Source organism: Natator depressus, chromosome 1 (genome assembly GCF_965152275.1).
Source record: "Natator depressus isolate rNatDep1 chromosome 1, rNatDep2.hap1, whole genome shotgun sequence".
Classification (NCBI taxonomy): Eukaryota; Metazoa; Chordata; order Testudines; family Cheloniidae; genus Natator; species Natator depressus.
In genome coordinates, this window is record NC_134234.1 from 114,138,703 (window position 1) to 114,162,767 (window position 24,065).

General features: G+C 40.1%; 1 long non-coding RNA gene across 1 annotated transcript in view; it reads left to right on the forward strand.

Annotated features, from left to right (window-relative positions):
* Positions 1-24,065, forward strand: part of LOC141994477 (uncharacterized) — an 87,362-nt gene that overhangs the window by 61,880 nt on the left and 1,417 nt on the right. The gene's annotated exons all lie outside the window — the stretch shown is intronic.

The following is a 24,065-nucleotide window of genomic DNA, read 5'->3' on the forward strand; positions in this document are numbered from 1 at the left end:
CACATACACATACATAAATGCATACACACACGGAGTATAACCTTGCTAATCAGATCTTCAGCAAACCACAATAAGAACAGATTTGTATGTTTGCAGTTTACTGAAAGACAAGTCAGTGAGATCTTGCAGGGTTGCTGGGCCAGGATCACAGCAGGCAACATCATACTCTCTGTGGGCCAAAAGGAGAGGATTACATCATCTGCTGGCCCCATCACTGGCACTCAGCAATGAAACATGTTAAAGGCTTTTGCAGTTGGTTGGTGCTGCTTGTGCTCCCCCCTCACCACTGGCATAGGGTGGAAGGATGACTTTGTGCAACAGGACTGGGAATCAGGGGATCTGGTTTCAGTTCTGGGCTCCAACACTGATTTCCTGGGGCAACCTACGTCATCTCTCTGTTCCTCATTTGTGAAATGGAAAAGGAGGGATATTTGAGGCTAAATCCACCAATGTTTGGGAGGCACTCAGCTACTGTAGTGATGGGACGCTCTGTACCTACCTAGACAGTCAGGCTTCAGCTTCCTCATAAAACTCATTAATCTGCCCTGGTGCTTCCCAATGTTAGTGTGAATTTATATATGAAATTATAAAACAGAAAATTTGGAACAGAGCAATGGCTCTGTTGGGCTATTGGTTTCTGGGACTATTGATCCTGTAGAGACAATTTCATGGATTGTAATGAAGTCAACTGGAATTTCTACTAGGGAAATAAAGGTCCAATGTTTTCCTTTCGCATGTTGGATGGCATCCATGATTTACCTTAACTCTACTGTGAAGTTGTATAGAGCTACTAATATTCAATTCCAATCTCTCCATTTTGACTAGAGATGGAAGCTGTAGGTGTGTGGATAAGTGCTGATGTTTGGAAAGTTTAGGGAATTTCAGATTTGGTGTAATTTCTGATACCCGAGGCATCTCTAGTCCTTCTGCTTCTATAAGACCAGGCACTTCCCCAGCACACATGCCCCACTTCCACACAATGGTTCCCACCTCAGCAAGCCCTGGTCCTCCAGAGTTGTCACGGCACTGTCCCATATTCCTAATATCTTGCCCAAAAAATATCTCTCTCTAAAAGAATCAACTACAAGAAGAAAACAAGATTAGTGAAGTATCTGCATATAGGAGGAGAAATGGTTCCAGCAACGAGTTTCCTAAATCTTCTGACATCAGTGGCATCTCTGTGATACAACATGGCAATGGACAAATTTAATCTTTGAATGCTAAAATTAGAATAGTATTTCAACCACTTTCCTGATTTTTAAGGTTTTAATGTGGATGTAACCCAACAAACACAAACAGTGTGAGTTATTTTGGATTTCAGACCTCATCCAAAGCCTACTAAAGACAATGGAAGACTCTCCAGTCGCTTAATGTGATGGATGAGGCGCTTTGAGAGAACTGATCATACTGTACTTACTACTGCACCACTTGTGTTTCTGACTTTGTCCACCGAATTGTTCACATAAATGTAATATCATAACTGACTCGTTGCACAGACTTTCTTTAAGCGTACATAACCGCACAGGTTTTATGTCAGTGTTGAATATAGCTTGCCATGTGCAAAGGGTGGGTATTTGGGCTCATTGAAAATTTTCTATCAAAACTCTTTGGAGTTTGGAAATAGCATTGCTATGAGTGAACGTCATATAGAATTACATTTTATATGTATTATAGATTTACAAAAAATACTAGCGTTTGGACAATAAACGCTGAACGATAACAACATTTCAGAGTCAATTAGTGATGGCAATATACTGTTTTGTTCATACTGAGTGATTAACTGGCCCAATCCCATTAAAAACATTGACATTAAAAACCACAGTCAATGGAAGTTTTGATCCTTGAGGTCTTGAGGATTTGGCTACACACCAAAGGGAATATCTATGATAACCAGAAATGAAATGAAAAATTGCAGGGAGATGCCTGCATCCTGCCCCTTTCAAATGAGGGGAGTCCATAATTTGGCAAGGGGAGAGCTATTTGTGAGGTTGCTTTGGCTACAACTCCAAATGGCTACAACAATTAGTTGGGTTGGTTGCTAAATACAATCTCCACCATAAATTTAAGTAAAAAGAAGAATTTCATTTTCTCTTTGTTCTCGCTCCACTTTTCTCTATAGCTTTTTTTGTCTTGCTCTCTCTCTGCCCTTTAGCCCACTCTTTTTGAGCGGAATGAATTTTTTCATCCATTGCTCTACTAGACCCTCTCCTTTCAAGTGCACCTGATTTTTAGGCACCTTCCAGATCTGGTGCCTCTTTCTGTCTCTTGATCCAAAGAAATGATTCTGAATCCCTTTTCCTATAGCTCAATGTAAGGCAGATAGAAAGTTCTATTTCTGTTTATATTGTATGGCTAAGCTATGAGTAAGAAAAGGCAGGTTAGCTAGATCAGAATATTTTTGCTGAATCAATGGTGCAAATTGTACTGGACTGCACTGTGTGGAAAAGGAGTGGAGGATACAAGCGGTGTACACATTTCTGACCCGCTATATATGTACTCCAAGGTCCCAGTCCTGCAAGTTGAGCAAGTAGGTGGATCCCTGTGCTTGCCAAGAGGCTGACTGACTCCCAAGTTGCAGGGTTGGAACCCAGATTTACACTTTGGCATGCAAAGGGGAGAAAATGTGGTGGTAGAGACAGGAAGTGGAGGGAACAATGAATAGTTCTCTTTGTGTCTAATCCTAGCCCCCCAAATGCCAATACACTTCAACCATTTTGACAAAAAACCAGTTGTTTCTGTCTGGTTACAATTATTCCAAGTGATTTACACTGTTCTCATTTCCCTGTGTGAAATGTGATGCAATACTGAGTAACAATCACAATGATTAAAATGGTAAGTAATTTCAAATACACACTTCCATGGTTAAACCTAGGGATGACATTGATTATAGCCATAAAGTGTACAGCATTGGAAGACACTGCAGTTTGCACGAGTGTTTGAATGCTCAAGTCACCACCCAGTAAGTATAAAAATTAAGGCCAGATTGTGAATCTCTGACTCACCTCATTGAATAGTTACTCACATGAATAACTTCACTGGGACTATAGGAGGGGTAAGGTAGAATTCAACATGAGTAAGGGTTTTCACAGTCTGTCTCTTGATACTATACTGGTCCTATTTCAATATCATAAATTAAAATAAGCACTGTTAAAAATAAGCTCTGTTTCTAGTGTTTTCAGGCGACAACTATTATAAATTTGTCTAATCTCCTAAAAATTACTTTTGTTTTTACAGATTTTATTTAACCTGAAATCTACCTTATTAGTAGACAAACATGTCTGTCTAATCTGTGTATCTTCCTCCCTATTCCTCCATTGATCCTAAAGTGGGGGGGAAGGGAGGAGGAGAAGAGAGCAAGACAGAATACATTAGCACGTAGCGTGTGTGTGTATAATATCATAGACAATAATAGCAGCAAGGCCTTCCTCTCTTCTCTTTGTTTTTGCTTACTTCATCTCTTCATGTTCACAGTTAACAAGCTTGTTCTGTACAAAAAATATAAACATAGTAATTAGTTCGTCATAGGTGTGTCTAATTTGTATTGTCACAAATAAAAAGCAAAAACACCACTTAATCTTTTTATCTGGGCTTAATGAGATCAGGAAAGTATTTTCATAATTGAGAAGAAAGATTTTTTGGGGGTATGAAATCTTTTAATGTGGATTGAGAACAAAACAACACAGGCAGGCCCCTTACTCTGAACTCTTCTGTAAAATGACAAACACAATAATAAAAAAAAAACAATTAGATTATGAGCGGACTCCTTACTTTACAAAGATTAAAATATCTAAACATAATAATTCTAAATTCTTTACAGGATTAAATACAAACTTATTCTAGGTCACACCATTGTGACTGAATAAATAATAATCAGAGTACCCTGCCATTGCCATTAATGAACAAGGGCCTCAACAATCAATGATATGCCAGCTATAAAAACAGTTCAGGGCAATCAAGTGCTTCTTCAGCTTAACTGTCACACTATAGCATGCCTCTGCCATTTTGAAATGGCTGAGGAATGCACAGATTGCTAACAAGAAAGGCTATGAAGCTCGTTTTTATTCACACTATTAAAAATGGGAAGTTTTCACTTTAGTGACTGTAACAATGTAGCTGGCCCATAAATGAAATTGGGTTTAATGCTCCTGTTTCACGTGCACCCTAGTTTGGTGTAATGAGGGGGGCGGAGGTGCTTCTGGAAGTTATAAATGAGAGTTAAGAAGCTGGCAAAGGGAGTTCAGAACCCAGAGTCCAGGATCCTGAGCGAGAGCTTAGGGAGTTCAGAACCCAGTGTTTAGACAGGGAGAGAGCCCTGAGAGTAAAGAGAGCTCAGAGGAAGAGCAGAGCTAGGCCAAGAGCTTCAGGGTGGGGATGAGCCTGACAGAGCGAATGGTGAAAGTTGCCTGGTTGAATAGGGGAGCCAGGTCAGGCTGGAGAAAGCAGAAGGCAGTCAGGGGGTCACCTGTAAAACACCCCAGGCAAGAAAACTATGGCCAGAGAGGGCTGGAGGCTGACAGCAGCAGATGGAGATGCCCGCTGGCTCTTTGAGAGGGCTGAAGGCTGGGGAGCGATGGAGGGGTGAGCCCACTGATGTTTACAGGCAGAAGCTGGAACCCTACTTGGGAAGAAAACATGGTGCGGGGAGGACTGGTGAGAGATGCTGGAGCTGTACCTGGGGGCATGCTGAGAGATGTCAGAGCCGTATTTGAAGTTGGACTGTTGGGATGAATGTACTGTCTGGACTGCGCTGGATGGATTTTGATTTATAGTAGTGGGACTTTTAACAATAAGTCTGTAGTGAGTTTATCTGAGGAACTGAGAGAAACTGAGGGAAGGGGCCATTTGCAGAGCTGCGCTGAGGAGGCATCCAGGAGATGGCCACACCTTTACAGTAACCATAATTCATCAGTGATGAATGTCTCAATCTCAACCTATTTTCAGTCTCTCTCTCTCTCTCTCTCTGTATGTACGTGTATATATGTCACAGAAAGAGATGTCACAGAAAGAGAAGATTTGCCATACCAGCCCAAACCATATACTCCATTAAAATGGCAATGGCCAGTATATGATGCTTTAGAGGAAGCAAAGGAAACAAATCTAATAACTAATGGCCAAGCCAAATGTGCTATGTTGTTGTCTATGGAGAACTGATTTCCTTCCTGACTCTCTCAGGTGATTAGCTTATAGACAGAAGCCTAAGGACTGATTTCTCTTATTTTATTAGCTAATACAACAGCAAATAGGACCCTAAATTTTATTCCCTGCACACCCAGAACTCCCATTAAAGTTAGCATAAATCTTAGGTGTGCAAGGAATACAGGATTGGGCTTATTAATTATGGTAATAAAATTAGTCAATGCTCTTTTCCACCTAGTAACCGTATCTGTCTGAATGACCACCTGTAGCAGTAAATTCCACAAGCTGACCACACACAGCACAAAGTATTTCCTTTTATTGCATCTAAATGTACTACCTCATGCCATTTAATTTCACTGAGTGTCCCCCTGTTTACATGTTATGTGACAAGAAAAAAAAAAGAAGATCATGACCTGTAGTTTAATTAATCACACCTCCAAGTGCCTAAGGTAAATTCTATATTGAGAAGAGGATTAGTTGGTAACGAATTCATTTGGCAACATTGAAAAAGAACATGTCACCCAACTTTATTAATCTTAATAATCAGCCAGTATCTAAAATACCTCAGTAATTAGCACTACATACAATCAGGACGGTTAAGAATCAGAATCAACGAAGACTCACGTGGGTTCAAACAGACAAGAAAGTTTTCACTGTATGATGTTTAAAGGCAGGAATGGTCTGTCCTGTATATGAGGGAAGGAAAAGAAAAAGTTCAGCAAATGTACTGCCAAATGCGTCCTAAAATGCATTCATTTCCCTTCCCTGATGATGGGCAATGACATCAGGTCTATAAAAGCAGTCTGAGGTGTTATACCATAGAAAATATTCAGTACACAGGATTAACTTGTATTGAAAACTAAACAGTTCCCCTCCTAGAGATTCTGTGGCATCATTGTCTCAGGAAAGGAAAAGAGAAGGGCATTGCCCCCAAACTGATTGATCCCCTCACCCCCATGTGGTTTTGGGGATCTGTGTTTCCCAAGGCCTCCATCTACTACTACTCCCAAACCCTGCCCCCTTCTGGGAGGGCCCTCCTTCCCACAAAGCGGTAAGTCAGCCTTAGCTTAGGTAGGGAATCCTTGCAGGAGGGACAATTCTGTGGTGGGTAGCCATCCCTGCTCTCTTCCAACCTGCCCCTTCTGCAGCCATGCATATGTATCTATCTTAGATATTTATATGGCTCCCACTACCAAAGGACCCTGACAATGTACAGTTATAGGGGACTGAACCTTCAGCCTCTTTTCACAGGGATAGAGGGTAGGAGGGGAAATTCCTCCCTCTTCCATATGGAAGAATTCCAGGGAACCTCAGTAAGTGGAAAGTTATTTCCCCAGTGGGAATAACCTATGAAGAACACAGCCTGGCATCCGGTGACTTGCATCTAACAGAGTGCAAAGGTGAAATGAATCCTGAAATTCAGATGAGTAAAGGTTTTCTTGGTGTAATTTCATTAGCTGGAATGGTCTTACTCCAAGGCTGAATTTGACCTAATAAGTCTATTAAAAATAACACCATCTCACCTGTGGATGACATCCTACTATCAACCTAAAAATGGGTTCAGAAACCTGTGGTTGTGCGGAGGGAAGGTCAAAGGTACCATTGAGCACAGTCTTTATAGATAAGACACCTATTCTAGGAAGCTTCAGAACCAAATGTTTTGAAAAAAGAAATCATATCATTCCCTTTGGTTTATATGTTCTGGAGTCCTGAGAATTCTAACTAAGAAATAGCTGGCTGTGACTCCATAGTTGAGGTTGAGCTGAATTTTGCACTCAGAGCAGGCACTGAATATTATAGTGACTGATTTTTGTGATTGTTTATGCAATGGAGAACCATTTTGTATTTGCCTTCACAAGAATTAATGGCATAGTTGTTGGTAACTGAATGATCTTGTAAAGAAGAAATATGGCATTCAGTGGTCTAATGTGCAGTTAACAGACTCTCTGGGAGCACAAAATAGTGTGTAAAGTAGTAGTAATTGCATTAGCTTTTTATCTGTGGATTAGCTGATTTTAGAGAAGGCTTCCATCCTGGATCTGAAAACACCCAGTTGCAACGCCCACTATCACATCAATTGCAGCCATCTCATTAGTCTATGAAGGGAAGTGTTTATTTCCTTACCTTAAACCTTATTTTTATCTGTTTTTAAAATCAAAATATAGTAATTTATCTATAGGAAGAGTAATACAGCAATGAATTGTTAGGTCAGAACTGCAGTTGGGGCAAGTAATAATGAATAAAGTCAATACTAGACAACGCTGGTTAAAAAAACCAGTCTAATACACATAGCAGCAATTGTATCCTAGAGCAACCTCCCTGAGAAGTTTAAGACTTCCTGGAAATAAACTTTTGAAGCTCGACAGATTTAGATACAGAGTCGTGTATGTGTCTTCCATGTGCCTTTAAATTCTATTAAAATCAAATCTGACTCAACTCATTCAGATCAGACCTGTTATCAACAACACATGGTCTCGGGAGACCAACATTTGTCCAGTTAGGGCTTCCTTCATTAATCGTCCACCATCAAGCAAGCCAAATCCAAATCTGTGGAGAAAAAGCAATTAGATATTTTAAGCAGTGATAAGAACACCACAAATAATCAATTTCTATGGCATTAGCAGCTACCTGGTCCAGGAAAAGTCTATAAAAGCTAGAATTTATTGCAGAACACCAGACAGCTTACAGAGCATTGATTCTTAGTAGTGTGCATAGATTGCTGGATTTAAAGAGCAATCCCTAATGATTCTTACCTTGAAGTTTTTTTGTTTTTTGTTTTTACTTTTTAAAAAGAAAGCAGGGGTAAGGTGTCCATAAAGGCAAAATTACAGCCAAATGAATGTCCTATGACTGTTATATTACATTTGTTTCCCTTTCACAAGAAGAGGCAAGGAGCACACTGGTAGCAATTAGATGTAATTTGATGCATGGACCCTCATACAAGAGGAGCAGCTACTGACATTTCTAATATACTATGCTTACAAACATATTTATCCTGCTTATTTTTAAGATGTTTACCTCACCTGAAAAAGAAAAGGACCAGAAACCAATTTTTATGTAATCAGAACATTGATCAGTGTCCTTTAAAGCCTACTTTCCCCCCAATTATTAAAGTTCATACCTGACAGAATTTTAATCCACATTAATTAAAGAGAAAAACGATCTTAAATGTTTTAAAAGTAGCATGGAAGAACCCTCACAGATTTTTGAATAATATTATTTTCCCCCCAGAATTATTTAGCTGCAATACTTCCTGAGAAATGATTTCTGAAAATAAATGGTCATCTTTAAAGTTTAAATGTGAATTTAAATATTTCCAAACATTAGCATTTAAATCCTGAAAATTCTTGAGCGTTTGAGCGAGAGCAAGTATAAGTTACATGATATACTTTTACTAATCCTAAATCAAATAATTCTGGAAATATAGAAAACATGTCAACTAAGGCTCCTGTCTTGCGAACACTTATATACTGGTGTAGCTTTGTGAATGCGAGTAGTGTCATTGAGTTCAATGATGCTACTCCAATGTGTAAAGTTACTCCATCGTGTAAGTGTTTGCAGGGCCGGGACCTAAAATGTTATGGTTTGAACTACTTTTACTGAGATAAATGTTAGACATTAATTATTGAAAACTAAAATATCTGTTTTTGGATCCCGGATACTGCAAATTATTATGATATGAAGAAAGAGTAAGAAAACTTTTCTCATTCTAGAATTGTGGTTGCTGCCATACATGGATGATTGCTGAAATCCAAACACAAGCTGAGGAAAAAGAGAATGAATTAAAAAAAAAAAAGAGTTATCAAGATAATTAAAACTTTGCAACAATTCAGTAGTGGTGCTGATAAAAACAGCACTGCTGGTTGAATGCAAATAAGATGGTAAAGGCCCCGTTTGGATTATGGTAATTACTCAGTCTGAAGTTAGCTCAAACCACACACATATACACACACAGCAGCGGAGTGGAACCCGACAACTATACTTGGCATGTGATCATAAAATTCCCTGGCACACTATCAGAATGCCATGTGGAGCTATTTGTACAGTTAGGTATAGAACTCTGCAGTACAGGAAATACCATCGGAAGTACTGCTGACCCTGTATGGCCTTCAGTGTGAAGCTGCTTCCATACTTATCACTGGCCTGGATTCAAATGGGATCTCTGGAGAAGGCAAGTCAATCGAACACATGTTTGATCTAAAAATGTCATTTTAGAATATGCTGAGGTATTTCCTTACATTAGACCATTTTCTTTGCCCCAAAGATTTGTCAAGTGCAATTGAATGCATACACATCACAATACACACTGTTGCCAGAACAAAATAATTTCAATGTGTCCTTTAGTACCTTGATAAAATGCAGACAGTCAGTGTTGAAACGAGATGCCCTGTGAAAGTCCTGTACATGCTGGCATTCTGCATTTCTTCCAAGAATTTGTTTCTTTTAAATTTGATATCAGTCCAAATGAGCAGATTTTGTGTAAGAATGAGGAAGACAACCCAGTCAATCTCTCCTCTTGCCTCCTAGATGGTTGTGTTGAGCCAGGATAATTTATGTCACAAAAATCATTAAAGAAATTATCATTTTAAATAATTTCAAACTGATTCCTAAATAACAGTCTTATAAGAAAAAATAACATTACAAATAGCCCTATTAATTCATTGATTTAGCTTTACAGAAAGTTCTGATACAAAGAAAAGGATGTGTTTCTTTAGTAGTTTTCACAAGTACTATTATATATTGGTACATACATCATTTTTATTACTTGGTTCTTTGATTTGTTCACCTTGTATATTCTCTACAGATGTATAATTTATTGCCTAACCATTACTGGTAGCAACTCCCATTAGTAACAGAACAGCGTGGAAGAGATGTGAACTTTTCAACAAACCATCCCCACTCCTAATTCTGCTTTAGATCAGCACAGAACAGACTGTTTTGAACAGATCTGAATTTCTGCAGTCTGACCACCATTGCTGAAGGTAAACCCTTACTGTGAAGGGCAAGCTTCCCTGCCTGGCATATTCAAAGCCTGTAGAGATTATATCAAATCTAGATTCAGGCATGACTGCTGATACCAAGATATAGTCCTCTGACCCACAGACTCATTAGTGAAAGGCACCAGCACCGCTCACTTTCTCTTTCCCTTTCTCTCTCTCTGCCTCGACCGCTGTGGCTACTATAACACACACAGTACATCAACCCTGAAACACTGCAAGCTGCTTTGAATGCTGGATTTTATCTGAGATGAAAAAATAGGTGTGTTCTAACTGTAAGATCTTTAAGTAGTCTCACTTTTTTCAACAAATACTATTTAAAAGGAATACCGTCAAGACTAGTCGGCCCAAAATGTAACCTCCTTGACATATTTTTCCTAACTTGTCTTGGCAAAGTCTATGAAATACTTTCTCTGTGATTGTCTTTTGTTTCAAACCAAAAAAAAAGGAGGACTTGTGGCACCTTAGAGACTAACCAATTTATTTGAGCATAAGCTTTCGTGAGCTACAGCTCACTTCATCGGATGCATACTATGGAAAGTATAGAAGATCTTTTTATACACACAAAGCATGAAAAAATGGGTGTTTACCACTACAAAAGGTTTTCTCTCCCCTCACCCCACTCTCCTGCTGGTAATAGCTTATCTAAAGTGATCACTCTCCTTACAATGTGTATGATAATCAAGTTGGGCCATTTCCAGCACAAATCCAGGTCCCCCCCTCACCCCCTCCCACACACAAACCACTCTCCTGTTGGTAATGCTTATGCTCAAATAAATTGGTCAGTCTCTAAGGTGCCACAAGTCCTCCTTTTCTTTTTGCGAATACAGACTAACACGGCTGTTACTCTGAAACCTGTTTCAAACAAATGCTTCAGGAATGAAAACAAATAAACAAAGTAAATACATAAATGCCAATCACCCTTAATCCACTTACGAATAACGTTACAATATTAACCCAGGGCCTAATGGATACACAGTGGCATAAAATAATTTAGTAAAAATATGTATTTCAGCTTGAAGATTCAGTTTTAAGGAATTTATCAACATAATACATTACATAATTACATAATACATGTGGGTAATACATATCATTAAAGCTACCTCAATAGTGTCCTTTTCACTTTGTCTTATGCTACTTATATTTAGTCACATAAGGTTATACATGAACAGACAGAAAAGTTTGAAGACATTTCCTAGTCTCGTTATGAGAAAAATAAGACAGATAACTCAGGCAGTGCCACCACCCAGAGTTCAAATTATGCAACAGAAAGGGCAGTATATATCAGAGCACCGAGGACAAGAGTAAAAGAGAATTTCTCTTAAAGCAATCCACAATGTCTCATAATCAGAAAGAGAATAACTCTGCTTTGTCATAAAATAGGAACATTTTGTGAAGGATGTAATAATAATATGAGACGTGAAAGAAACACTGGGAAAATACTCATGATTAGTTTATATCCGTGTAAAAGGCACTATATAATTGCACAGTACTACTATTGCCATAAATACAGTATTTGCACTAAAATGCCAAATGCCTCTCATAAAGGGGTTGATGGTAGATATAGAGTTTTGTGACTTGAAATTAAGGGAGAATTTAAAGCCTTAAAAGACAAATTGAGGAATCAGAAGAGCTTGACTTTTCCTGTATTATATATAAAATTGGAAAGTGAATAATAATTTCTGGACCCTTTATTGTTTTGCACTGCATGGATTTTTTTTATTAGTGTGGACAAGTAAATTTTATTTGATAGCTTGTTGTATTTAAAGACAGTGTAAAACTCTCCTTGCAAACAGTTGTTTACAGTGCGCTTTTCAGCACAAAGCTGTTTTAAAGCTCAATTGTGCATTTTGCAGATAAAGTGGGAAAACTAACTGAAGGCTGTATTGTAAGCAGTGGTTGCCGTGGAAACCCCAGTTTCAAGAGCTGGTTCTCCATTACCACTTAATTTAGGCTTCCTAATTGCATTCCACTAAATCGGTAGCGACAATATCTGCAGAGCAAAACTGCATGCCCAGTCTAGCGCAAACCTCTTTGAAACAGGCTTTTTGAAAGCCAGGAGCTATAAAAACTCAGCATGACGTGGAGCATATGAGAAACCTGTAGTTCAAATGTACTGCTGCTTGCTTTCTCATCCTTAGTAACTTCAGTGCGCGCCACACCAATCTATTAGTTCAGTCTACCTTAAAGATCATAAAGCTCTGCCATGTGGAAACTCATCTGTCCACCAACACATTGGTGCAAAATAGATTTAATTGTACTCCCAAGTCAGTATCATGTCCATCTTATTTTACTACACACCAGCAGGTAGCCAGTGCAGAGCCTTACTTTCCTTGAACTGCCCTTGCTCCACAATATGAGGGAGAACAATACTTTCTCAGTTTAAATTATTTGCCACTCTTCAGCTGTGCAGCAAGCTAGACCGCCCCTATGTGACCTAAAGAGAGCCTTGTCAGAACCACTAGACATAAAAGCATTCCAATTATCGAACACACTGCTTTAACAGAGGAGGCAACTAATATGATAGTGTAAGTGATTCTGCCAGTGAGAAGCTCTTCGTCACTGTCAGATTAACACTTGAGTTAAACTCTTGTAAATCAGTCACATTATGCTGTTGGTTGAGAAATAAACAGAGACCTATTATGCTTAGAATTCCAGAGGGCTCTCCCCTCAATAGGAGTTATACTGGATGCCCTATTAATCTGAATTTTGTCATGTTTATTATTTTGCAATTACTAATGTGGGTAATGTTGGAAAGATTTAAGTTGTCTATGATTAGATTCTGAAATGGATGTACATGCCTAACAAAACCTTCTGCAGGGGAAAATTGGAGAGCGAACGAGCGAGCAAGCATACAGGGTAACTTCTGACTGAAAAACGCCAGCAGACCACCAATTTATAATTAAATCCCATAACTCCCTTTTTTTAAAGCACAGAGCATTTAAAAGCAAAATACTTCAGTGTCTTCAAGCACCAGACCTCCCACAAGCTCACAGTGAAGTGCACCTCCTAGCCACTACTGTGGTTACATTCGAGCCCTGTAATGCGTATCAGATGAACACTGCAGTTGAAAATAATAAGTAAACAACTGCTCATTTGATTCTTTATTCTCTCCACAATGTTATTAAATGTTGGTAAAACAGCATCAAATCATATAGACTGTTGCCAAGCATTCAACTGTTGTTTTAGATTCCCTCACATTCCTTAATTCCCTCCTCTCCTTCTGGGGGGGGGTTTGCAGCAAGAATGAATAAAACTTAACTCTTTGTGTTTGTGTTTGGGAATGAAAGAGAATGAAAAAAACAAGACCAGTTACACAGAGTATCCACTTATTTGAAATAAGTCAAGGTCAGCATTTTTGGTGTAGCTCTGCTAGACCTTAGGTAATGACATGAAGTGTCCAGGAGATCAAAGTCGATGGTTGAGGTACTGGCTGTTGAGCTCATCTACTAACTTAGTCTTAGCCAATCTTAGCTAGCCAGTAACACTTGACACTTTCAAATCAGCTCCTGTTCAGGATCTAATCAGCCCCACTCAAAACCAAAGCAGAAGGCTATGAGCAGCTGTAGTAAAAATGTCATCCGACTCCTTCTAAAGCCCTAAATAGGGATATTCCACATGGAAATGTACCCAAGGGGAGCAGCAGCAAACAAACTTTGGGCTAAATCATTTAGTCCTCCAGGTGGATCCCTGTCCCTTTCCCACTTGGAAGTGTGGCAGAGTACGCCTCACCCATGGCACTGCCCTTCCATTGTCTATCCTGTGGGGCCCGGGACGGGATAGGATGGAGGCAGGAGAGGAAGACCCCAGAGAGAAGTATACCTTCTTGCTACAGCCCTGAAGAAAAGTAGGTGGAGAGTTAATGTAGTCTGAGACTGCATTCACTTCTGCCGTCTACTCTGGCCTTAAAGGGAGGGCCATTCCAAGAGGCAGCAGTAGCATCTGCGGGAAATTCAATGCAACCATATTGCAAGGGAACTGAGGGAACCCACAAGGGACTTTGGAGGCGGAATGAAGGCACAGGCCTCCAGATGATCCTGTGGGAACTATAGTCAGAGGGAAAATCCTCTGCCCCTTCTGCCTGATAAAATGATTTAGGGGGAACTCTGTGAGGAGCTCCTCAGAGAGTTTTCTGCAATGCATTGACCTTTTCCCCTTAGATAGTTCCCAGGGAGGAACTGATGTAGGTTATTATTATTTTGTCTCTACAGTCTTTTAAACCAGGGCTAGAAAAACCTCCTAAGGGATGAAAAAAAATCTGACTATCAAGCATTTTATGCTGAAGGAAAACTCCATTTTTCAGTTTATATAATTCATGTCCTAGAAAAAAACAAAGAAAAAATAAAAAAGCTTTCAATAGACAATGGGCTCTATTTTGTCCTCACATGCCGGGCTTAGTTACAAGTGGGCTTTGGGCCAAATTCTGTGCTCAGATACACATGTGCAACTTCTTTTGACTCAAACAGAGCATATAATTTCTACACACAGAATTTGGCCTTTTTGTGTATGTAAATTATTAGCATTTATTTATTATTTATATTGTATTATAAAGATCAGGGTCCCATTGTTCTAGGCCTTGTGAAAATTGAACTATTCATGGTCCCTGCCCCAGTGAGTTTACAGTCTAGGAAGATAAACAACATATAAAGGTTGGGGAGGGGGAGACAATGCAATATATACAATGTTTTGTATACATGAATATATATTTGCCATATATATAGGTGTATATTTAGATGTATAATTACACAGATAAATAAATATTGACTTTCCTCAGTTATCCCTCAGCTGCCTTTCAGACTATTCATATTTTGGCTAGTTTCTTATGGCAGAAGTGGTCTTGAGAAGGGACTTGAAGGAGCAACAGGCAGCCCTTATGGATCAGTTCGGGGAGGGTGCACAGTGCCTAAGGAGTGACGAGGAAGAAAGAACAAAGATATTTGGGAGAAGAGCTGTGCAAATCAGCCCCTCCCTTTAGTTTATGCATGTGTGGTATTCTGCTATTGAATGAAGACTGTAATGTAAACTGACCAATGGCAGATGATAACAAAGAGCCATAGGCACCCATCCACTGTACAATGGGAGGGGAGCAAAGGAGTAGGGGAAAGGATGAAAATGACTACAGAAATGATGAATGGGATTAATTGGATGGATGATGAATGGATGATGGGATGAATTGCTGATGGAATGAATGGATGATGGGATGAACTGCAGATGACACTAAGGTGGCGGGAGAGGTAGTTATGTTGGAAGTAGGGATAGTGTCCAGAGTTACCTAGACAAATTGGTGTCCAGTTTTGGTCCCCCCACTACAGAAGGATGTGGAGAAATTGGAGAGTCCAGTGGAGGGCAACAAAAATGACTAGGGGGCTGGGGCACATGACTTACGAGGAGAGGCTGAGGGAACTGGACCTATTTAGTCTGCAGAAGAGAAGGGTGAGGGGGGATTTGATAGCAGCCTTCAACTACCTGAAGGGGGGTTTCAAAGAGGATGAAGCTAGGCTGTTCTCAGTGGTACCAGACGATAGATCAAGGAGTAATGGTCTCAAGTTGCAGTAGGGGATGTCTAAGTTGGATATTAGAAAACACTATTTCACTAGGAGGGTGGTGCAGCATGGGAATGGGTTACCTAGGGAGGTGGTGAAATCTCCATCCTTAGAGGTTTTTAAGGGCCAGTTTGACAAAGCCCTGGCTGCGATGATTTAGTTGGTGCTGGTCCTGCTTTGAGGAGGGGATTGGACTAGATGAACTCCTGAGGTCTCTTCCAACCCTAATCTTCTATGATTCTATCATTCTACGAAAAGGGAGAACAGAGCTGACTTCCCTCTCTCCTGAACCCTGGGAAGACCCTCCATGCAAACAATGTATGGTTGGAGGTCTGCAGATTTTGAAGGGAAGGGTGTGGGATAGGGAGCCAGGAAACAATTGCTCTCTCTCTGACATGTTCCTCTCCACCCTGGCGGATTTCCCAAGGGAAGTCAATGTGGGAACTGGAATGGAATCATTCCAACTCATCAAGAAAATCAACATTTTCCAGGATATATGGTTCTTGTTTCTAGATACATGATTAGGTACTTAACAAATAGGAAATATATAGAATTCTTATTTTGAGGAGGTATGCATACTGTTTCATAGACCAACATATCTCATTTTGCAAGCTTGTATACTTTTTAAATGCAGCATGTTCAAATACCTTAATGATCTTTGTTAAATTACTGAGTGAGATTTTAAGCTAAATGATGTATAGTTCATAGCTCTGTAAAAACTCTGCAATTGTATACAATGGATATATTGTGAAGTAAAAGTATAAACATGATTTAAAAATCATTTTGTGATTATAGGATGATGATTGATATTATTAGGAGTTAGGGGATCTTTATGTTCTATTCCTAACTTTGCCACAGATTTCCTGTGTGACCTTGATCAACTTAATTTCTTTGTGTCTCCATTTTCCTGGCTGGTAATAATAATAACAAGTATCTGCGTTACATGGGTGTAGTGATGTTTAATTCATAAGCATTTTCAAAGTGCTTTGAGATCCTTGCACGGAAGGGTACTATAAGAGTATTATTAGTTATTGTTACCATCTAAAAGTATTATTAGTTATTGTTACCATCTAAACCTATCCTGAAGGAGATTTTAATTAGCTTCTTATGAACATGGATGAATAAATCCTTAAAGAATCACGTGCATAGTAATGTAAACGGTTAATGACTACAGTGTAGTAGGCTGATACAAAGCTACAGAAGGCATGTGCCTTAATGAGGAGTCAGTCAGGAGCCCTGAAGCATGGAATGGGGAGTAGTCTACAGGACAAAACAATGTGACACAAAAGCTCAGTAACCCAACTAAATACACATTTCTGCTTTATTCATTTGTGCTGGAATCTTTGTCTCTCACACATCTCATATCGTGCACAGCAAATAGCCAAACAAATCATAATGCACACATGCAACCCAATCCAACTGGATGCAAGTCCATAAGGATTTTGATACCAGTTGTCACAGACTCATAACCTTAAAGTTTCAAATTTTCATGGGGCTCCCTAACTCATTTTTTAAAACCGGTGAGCAAATCTTAAACATCGTGGAAGTTTAATTTTGCTAAATGTCCCTCAAGTCTGGTTGCTGATTGAAACCTTATCCAATCACCTGAAGTTTTGGGGCTGAAGTGTTTTTTTTGTGACAAAACACTGGCAGTTAACAGGCACTCAGTTGGTGATGGACCGGGTATAAGAACACAGGCAGACACTAAGTAGAAGAGAAGAAGGCGGGACTGTAAATTAATAAACAGCCATCTCTGATGTAGGGTCTCACTAAAGTCTTGGCTTATTGTTAAGATTTTGACTAATTTTTGTAGACCAATCGAGTGTGTGCAAAAATGTCTCTGCATCCATTTATGTGGTAGCAGTGCTGGGAAAGTGTAGAGGCAAAGCTCTGATGGTAATGGTGTAATACAGCAGCTGAATGTTTGAGAACAAACCTGAATTTGTGAAGCAGTCATCTTAGAGAAAGAGGAGCCAACCTTTTGTCTGAGAAATGGAATGGCAAAGAATGTGGATTCAGCTGCCCCGTTCGGCAGCCAAATAATTTCTGAAGACAGAATGGCTGATATTTTTATATTGAAGATAACAGAGCACCATTTCGACTGTGTCCATTTGATTTTCATTCAGTTGATACTTCTCCTTTCTTGGGAGACAATCTCTTTCCACACCTTGTTTCAGTTTTTGGTTTCATAGGTGCCTTTTGCTTAAATTTGAAAGGAGATCATGAAGTTAGGAGGTGTTTGAACCACCAACCAAACCTAACCTAGGATACAAAATGAAATTCAGGCACTCTGGTATCAGAAAAAATTAATCATTCAGGCAAACATACTGTATATGATGACACTGCCCAGCCTCACACCAGAAAGTAGCATCCTCATTGACTTCCCAGAAATGAGAGACTGCAGAAAAATGCATCTTTAAAACAGGCTGGAAATCATATGAGATCAGTCTTTCATGTGAGATTCCAGCTGGTTATGGGTTCTGATGGGTCAGAAATAAACTGAGAATTATCATTCTCACAGTGATATGGATGAAACCAGAATTTGAAAAAGTGCTTGGAAAGCATGAGAGAAAAAACCCCTAAAAGTTTTTCAAACCTTAAAAAAATGTTTGGTTTGGTTCCTATTTTATCCATAGTGGTTCATCCATCTCTTGCTAACTCTCTGTTTTTATGAGCATAATTTACTTATTTTCCAAATACATTTTATACAATAACCCTTTTTTGTTTAGTACATGGGTTACTTTAGAATTCAGAAACAAATGTTCCTCTCTCTCTCTCTGTGTGTGTCTAGTTTTCTACAGAAATACAGTAAAGCAGAATGGAGAGCAGGGTCCATCTCTTGGGTATATTGGTGGTATACTAGGCTAATAATTGTAGGCATATCCCAAGGCAAAAGAAAAATGATCATCAATAATATTTTTCTAAAAAATACAGATCAATGAATCACATCTTTGAGGACCACTCCTAAATGTAAAGCTAGAATATGAATAAGGTAAAAATAAAGTGAACTTACCGTGATACTGTCTCTATTCTTGCTTTTCTTTTCCCATTCTTTTACTTCTGCCTCAGTTTTATTTTTCTTTCATCAGGTTTCTTTTCTCTCCTTGTCACCATATTTTTTTTCTTGTAACTCCAGTCTCCTGCTCTCTTTCTCTCTCACTCTCAGATGGAGAGGTGATGGGTGTAAAAATGCTAAGAGTTGATAGGATCTCTGTTTTTATTTCCTGCTTTCTTCATCTATCCCTCTCCCACTTGCCTTTTCCTAAGGGCTAGGGCATGCATACTCTGTTTTCTTCCTCAAGAAAGACTATAATTGCCATGTTGGATCAGACTGGAGATCGATCTAGTCCACTACCCTCTCTCTGAAAGTAGCCAGTAGCAGATGTTTCAGAGGAAGATATAAGGACACCACAGTAGGTTGATATTTAATAATATCCCCACAATTATGTCTCATCCTGATCGTTAATAGAGATTGATTTAAACACCGAAGAATGACATTTAATATCCTTTCCAGAAAATGTTTGTTATAATTAATTATGATAAAGTCTGGCTATTGTTATCTATATAAATACCCAATTTCTTTTTTTGGATCTTGCTAAGTTCTTAGCTACATTGACTTTGTATGGCAATGAGTTCCAAAGTCTAATTACACATTTTGTGTAAAAGTATTTCCTTTATCAGTTTTGAATTTGACACCTTTTAATTTAGTTGACTATTCCCTTGTTCCTGTGTTAGAAGACAGAGACAACAGAAGTTTCCGATCTACTTTCTCAATCTCATGCATTATTTTGTAAACTTTTATAATGTTCCCTTTTGATTTCTTTCTAAGGTAATAATCCCTATCTCCTAAGTCTCCTCATTAGCTATTATTCTTATTATTTGTATTGAGTTAGTGCCTACAGCAGCCAGCCCTTATTGCTCTAGGCATTACAAAACATATAACAAAAAGACAGTTCATGGAAGAGAAAACTATTGATGCATGAAACAACAGACAACAGCTGGATACAAGAAACAGACTAAGGAGCACAAAGTAACGGAGAGAACACAGCATACAAACTACTTACCTTCCCTGGCTCACCCCATTTCTTCTCACTTCCACACTTGCTCTGTTCTCCTATCCAGTGTTCCTTGGTATTCCAGTCCCCGACTCTGGTTCTATCCGCCATCCCTATTAACCTTTCTTTCTACCCCTCCCCCCACATACCTGGTTCTCTTTGCTCTTCCAAATCCCCCCTCTCTCTTCCTCCTGGTGTTCAAGGAACCTCAACAATATCTGCCTAACCAGAAACTTAGGCATATTTAGAGGATTTCTCAGGCCCTCAGGACTATCTTCAAAATGTCAGGGCTTTTAGTGGGACTATGGATGTGGGTGCTGTAACCATGAAAATGATGTTTAAGAGAGAGAGAATTGAGAATCCAGAGAGGCTACATGTGCCCCATTGTTGTCTGGATTCACTTAAAGTTCTACGGTGAAATCCTGGCTTAACTGAAGTCAATGGCAAAACTCCCACTGACTTCAATGGGATCAAGATTTCTGTTCTATTCACTTCTAGTTCCAGGAAATTTATTTGACTGTGCCTTAAAAGTTGAGTGGATTATGAAATCAGGACTAAGACAAGATCACTGTCATTTCAATTTATAATTCATAATTGTGTCTAAAGCAGTGACATGGCAAACCACTGCCGGTTGTCTAAAACTGATTTTCCCATTAAGGTCCTGATCCAAATCCAATTCAAGACTTTCATTGACTCCAATGGGCTTTGATCAGGAAGGCAAATCCTCAATAGAAATAAACTGGTTGAAGAAGGCACAGTGGTAATTTTCACAGTTTGGAATTATGAAAGGGAAAGCATATAGGTTTTGTGATATACGTATCATCTTTGGATGTCACTATGGAACAGCATCTTTGAAGGCAAACCACAGACACATATGCAAGTATCTTAATAAGTGTGAAAATCAGAAGTGGGCAGAAATGTCCATATTATGTCAAATTAGTATGATTCATTTATATGATCACCAACGAAGCAACATTATTCCATAGAAGGAGAAAGCTAACGATTTCTAATAATTCACACCATATATTACTATAACTATAAATACCACTGAAGTCAACAGGAGTATTTCCATTGGCTTCAATAGGAGTTGTATTGGGACTTTAATCAGTAAATAAATGAAGTAAGTATCCCATCAATACTGGAAATATACCATGCACACATACAGCTGTCAACCTCTCACGTGAGATCTCCTTTCTGAGTAGCAACACTACTGTTACTCTGGTTGTTATTATATCATTGGTGAAAAGCTTGAAATTCTGCATGGCATCTGTCTAATCCTTATCATCAGGGTTAAGATCTGCTACTCAGTGAATAGAATAAACTGAAGAATTTTAGTCTGAGCTATTAACTATAACAAAGGTTTTTGTTATGGAAGCTTTTCTTGGCATTGCCTACATCCCCATCTTTGATCTAGAGGTTGAGACAGACCTGCCTAGCCTCTTGCTTTCCAGCCTAACTGCTGAGCATTTCAGAATTCTGTTGCCTGGCCACCAAAAGCTTTTGATTTCTGGGTTTGGTTTTGTCTTTTTAAAGTCTTCACCTGCAGACCACTAATGGAGGCCACTTCAATTCTTCCATTGGGTAGTGGAAAGGTGGGAGGCCATACTTACCTGGTCTTCATTGGCTGATAGTTCCGTGGGAACTGAGTGTGAAGATGGATCCAGAGAGGGTGAATTGCCAAAGGACTGAGTGCAGTGAGGGGTAACCTGGGATATGGAACATCTCACCTGGCCCAGAGGCACTGAGTAGCAAAACAGCTGCAACAGCAAGGTCAGCGGAGTCATCTTCTTGCTTGTAGAATCAAGATTTGGGGAAGGGTGTGGCAAGACCAGCAAAACCTGGAGGGAGAAGAAACAGAAGATGGGGAAAATGAGGCTAATTGACCTTAAGGAGCAGGGAAATAGACAGAATTGGGAGAGTTCACAAGGGAAGACAGAGATGGGAAAACAAAAGGGAAGAATTTCCATGAGGGGCATGAAGATTGGGAAGCTCAGAGAAAAATGGTAGCCCTAGTCTTCTCCAGAGGTAGGAGGAGAGTGGCTCCTAAAGTTGCCACACATGGGAGACAAGCCAGTTATCTTCCCCTTCAAGACACCATCGTCCCCAAGGAAAGTAGAAGACAAGATTTGCTTACTTTCCCATTAAGCTGAACCTATGCACATTTACAAAGCTTTAATGAATAGTGATGCACATTTGACAAACACAGATATTTTTACCTAAGATGCAGGAATCTAATTTAGTTTTCTGGGATGAAAATTACCTTTCTATTTATGATCATTATTATCTATTATTTGAATTGTAGTACCCTCTAGGGGCCCTAAACAGGCATTGGGGTCCCATTGTATTGGACACACAGACACAGAGACACTTAATGAAAAGACAGCCCCTCCCCTGAAAAGCTTACAATCTACGTATAAAATGAAAGACAACTGGTGGATACAGCAAACAGATGGGGAAGCACAAGAGTTAGATCATTCTGATTAGCGTAATAAGCCACAGTCACAGCACACCAACTGCCTAGTGTTTTGTAGGCATTGCAACAGTGAGTTTTAAAGAGCGCTTTGAAGGAGGATAATGTATTCTCTTGCAGATTTGTATGGGGAGCTCCTCCCATGGAGAAGTGGTGGCAGGGAAGAAAGCACAAAGGTGAGTCTGGAAAAATGGGTCTACTGGGCAACAGGGGCTGGTATCATTACCAGAGTGTAGGTGGGGATCAATGACTCAATAGTATATACGAGATGATAGGGAGGACGCAGCTAGAAAGTGAAGAGAAGACATTTGTATTTGGTGCAGTGGAGAAAACAGAGCGAGCTGTTAGGCAGATGCAAAAAGCCAGGAAGGAGATCTCTGCAGCAGGATTTTGAATGGAGTTGAGAGGGTAGGATGGCATTTGTCAGGTTCAGAAAGGAGAAAGTTGCAGTGGTCAAGATGAGAAAATGACGAGGGCTTGGCTGAGAGTGGCTTGAATGTGTAGGTTTGGGGAGATGGTGCAGTCAAAGATGAGATCCAAGTTACAGGCCTGAGTGATAAAGATGATGATGGTATCCATAGAGATTCAGAAAGGGGGAGAAGAGCTCATATTGGCCATATTGAGTTTAACTTGGCCAGACATCAAAAGGAAATTCTAGAAAGAAAGGCCAAAAATGTAGTTTGGACAGAAGAGAGTGGTGAGGTAGATCTGTGAGTTGTCATTCTAAAGATAGTAGTGGAAGCAGTGTTTTTGAGTGAGATCACCAGGAGAGACAGATATGAGGAGGGGGCCAAGGACAAAACCCTGTGGGGTCCCCACTGAAAGCTGCAATGTGGACAAAGAGGATCCTGCAAAAGAGATGCCGTGGGAGCAATTAGAGAGGAGACAACAAAATCAGGAAAGGCAGAATGAGGGAGAATAAGCCCTGGTCTACACTACAGGGTAAGTCGAATTTAGCTGCGTTAGGTCAATTTTATAATGAATGCATCCACACAAGCAACCCCGTCCCGTCTACGTAAAGGGCTCCTAAAATCGACTTCTGTACTCCATCTTGGCGAGGGGAGTAGCACTAAAATCGACCTTGCTGGGTTGAATTTGGGGTAGTGCAGAGGCAAATTGATGTTATTGGTCTCCAGGAGCTAACCCAGAGTGCTCCAATGTGACCACTCTGGACAGCACTTTCAACTCCGATGCACTAGCCAGGTACACAGGAAAAGCCCCAGGAACTTTTGAATTTCATTTCCTGTGTGGTCAGCGTGGTGAGCTCAGCAGTACAGGTGACCATGCAGTCCCTCCAGAATCGCAAACGAGCTCCACCATGGAGCGAATGGGAGAGGCTGGATCTGGTTGCTGTATGGGGAGAAGAATCTGTGCAGGCAGAACTCCGATCCAAAAGAAGAAATGCAAATATATTTGCCAAAATCTCACAGGGCATGATGGACAGAGGCTGCAACAGGGACACACGGCGGTGCCGCGTGAAAGTCAAGGAGCTCAGGCAAGCCTACCAAAAGACAAAGGAGGCAAACGCTGGTTCTGGGTCAGAGCCCCATACATGCCGCTTCTATGGGCAGCTGCATGCCATTCTAGGGGGGACCCTACCACTATCCCACCACTGTCCGTGGACACCTGCAAGGGGGGAGTCTCACGCCGCACGGAGGAGGATTTTGTGGCTGAGGAAGAGGAGGAGGAGGAGAATGCGCAGCAGGCAAGCTGTGAATCCGTTCTCCCCAGCAGCCAGGACCTTTTCATCACCCTGGAGCCAGTACTCTCCCAAGCCGGGATCCCCGACCCTGAAGCCGGAGAAGGCACCTCTGGTGAATGCACATTTGTAACTACAGTACAGGGTTTAAAAGCAATAGTGTTT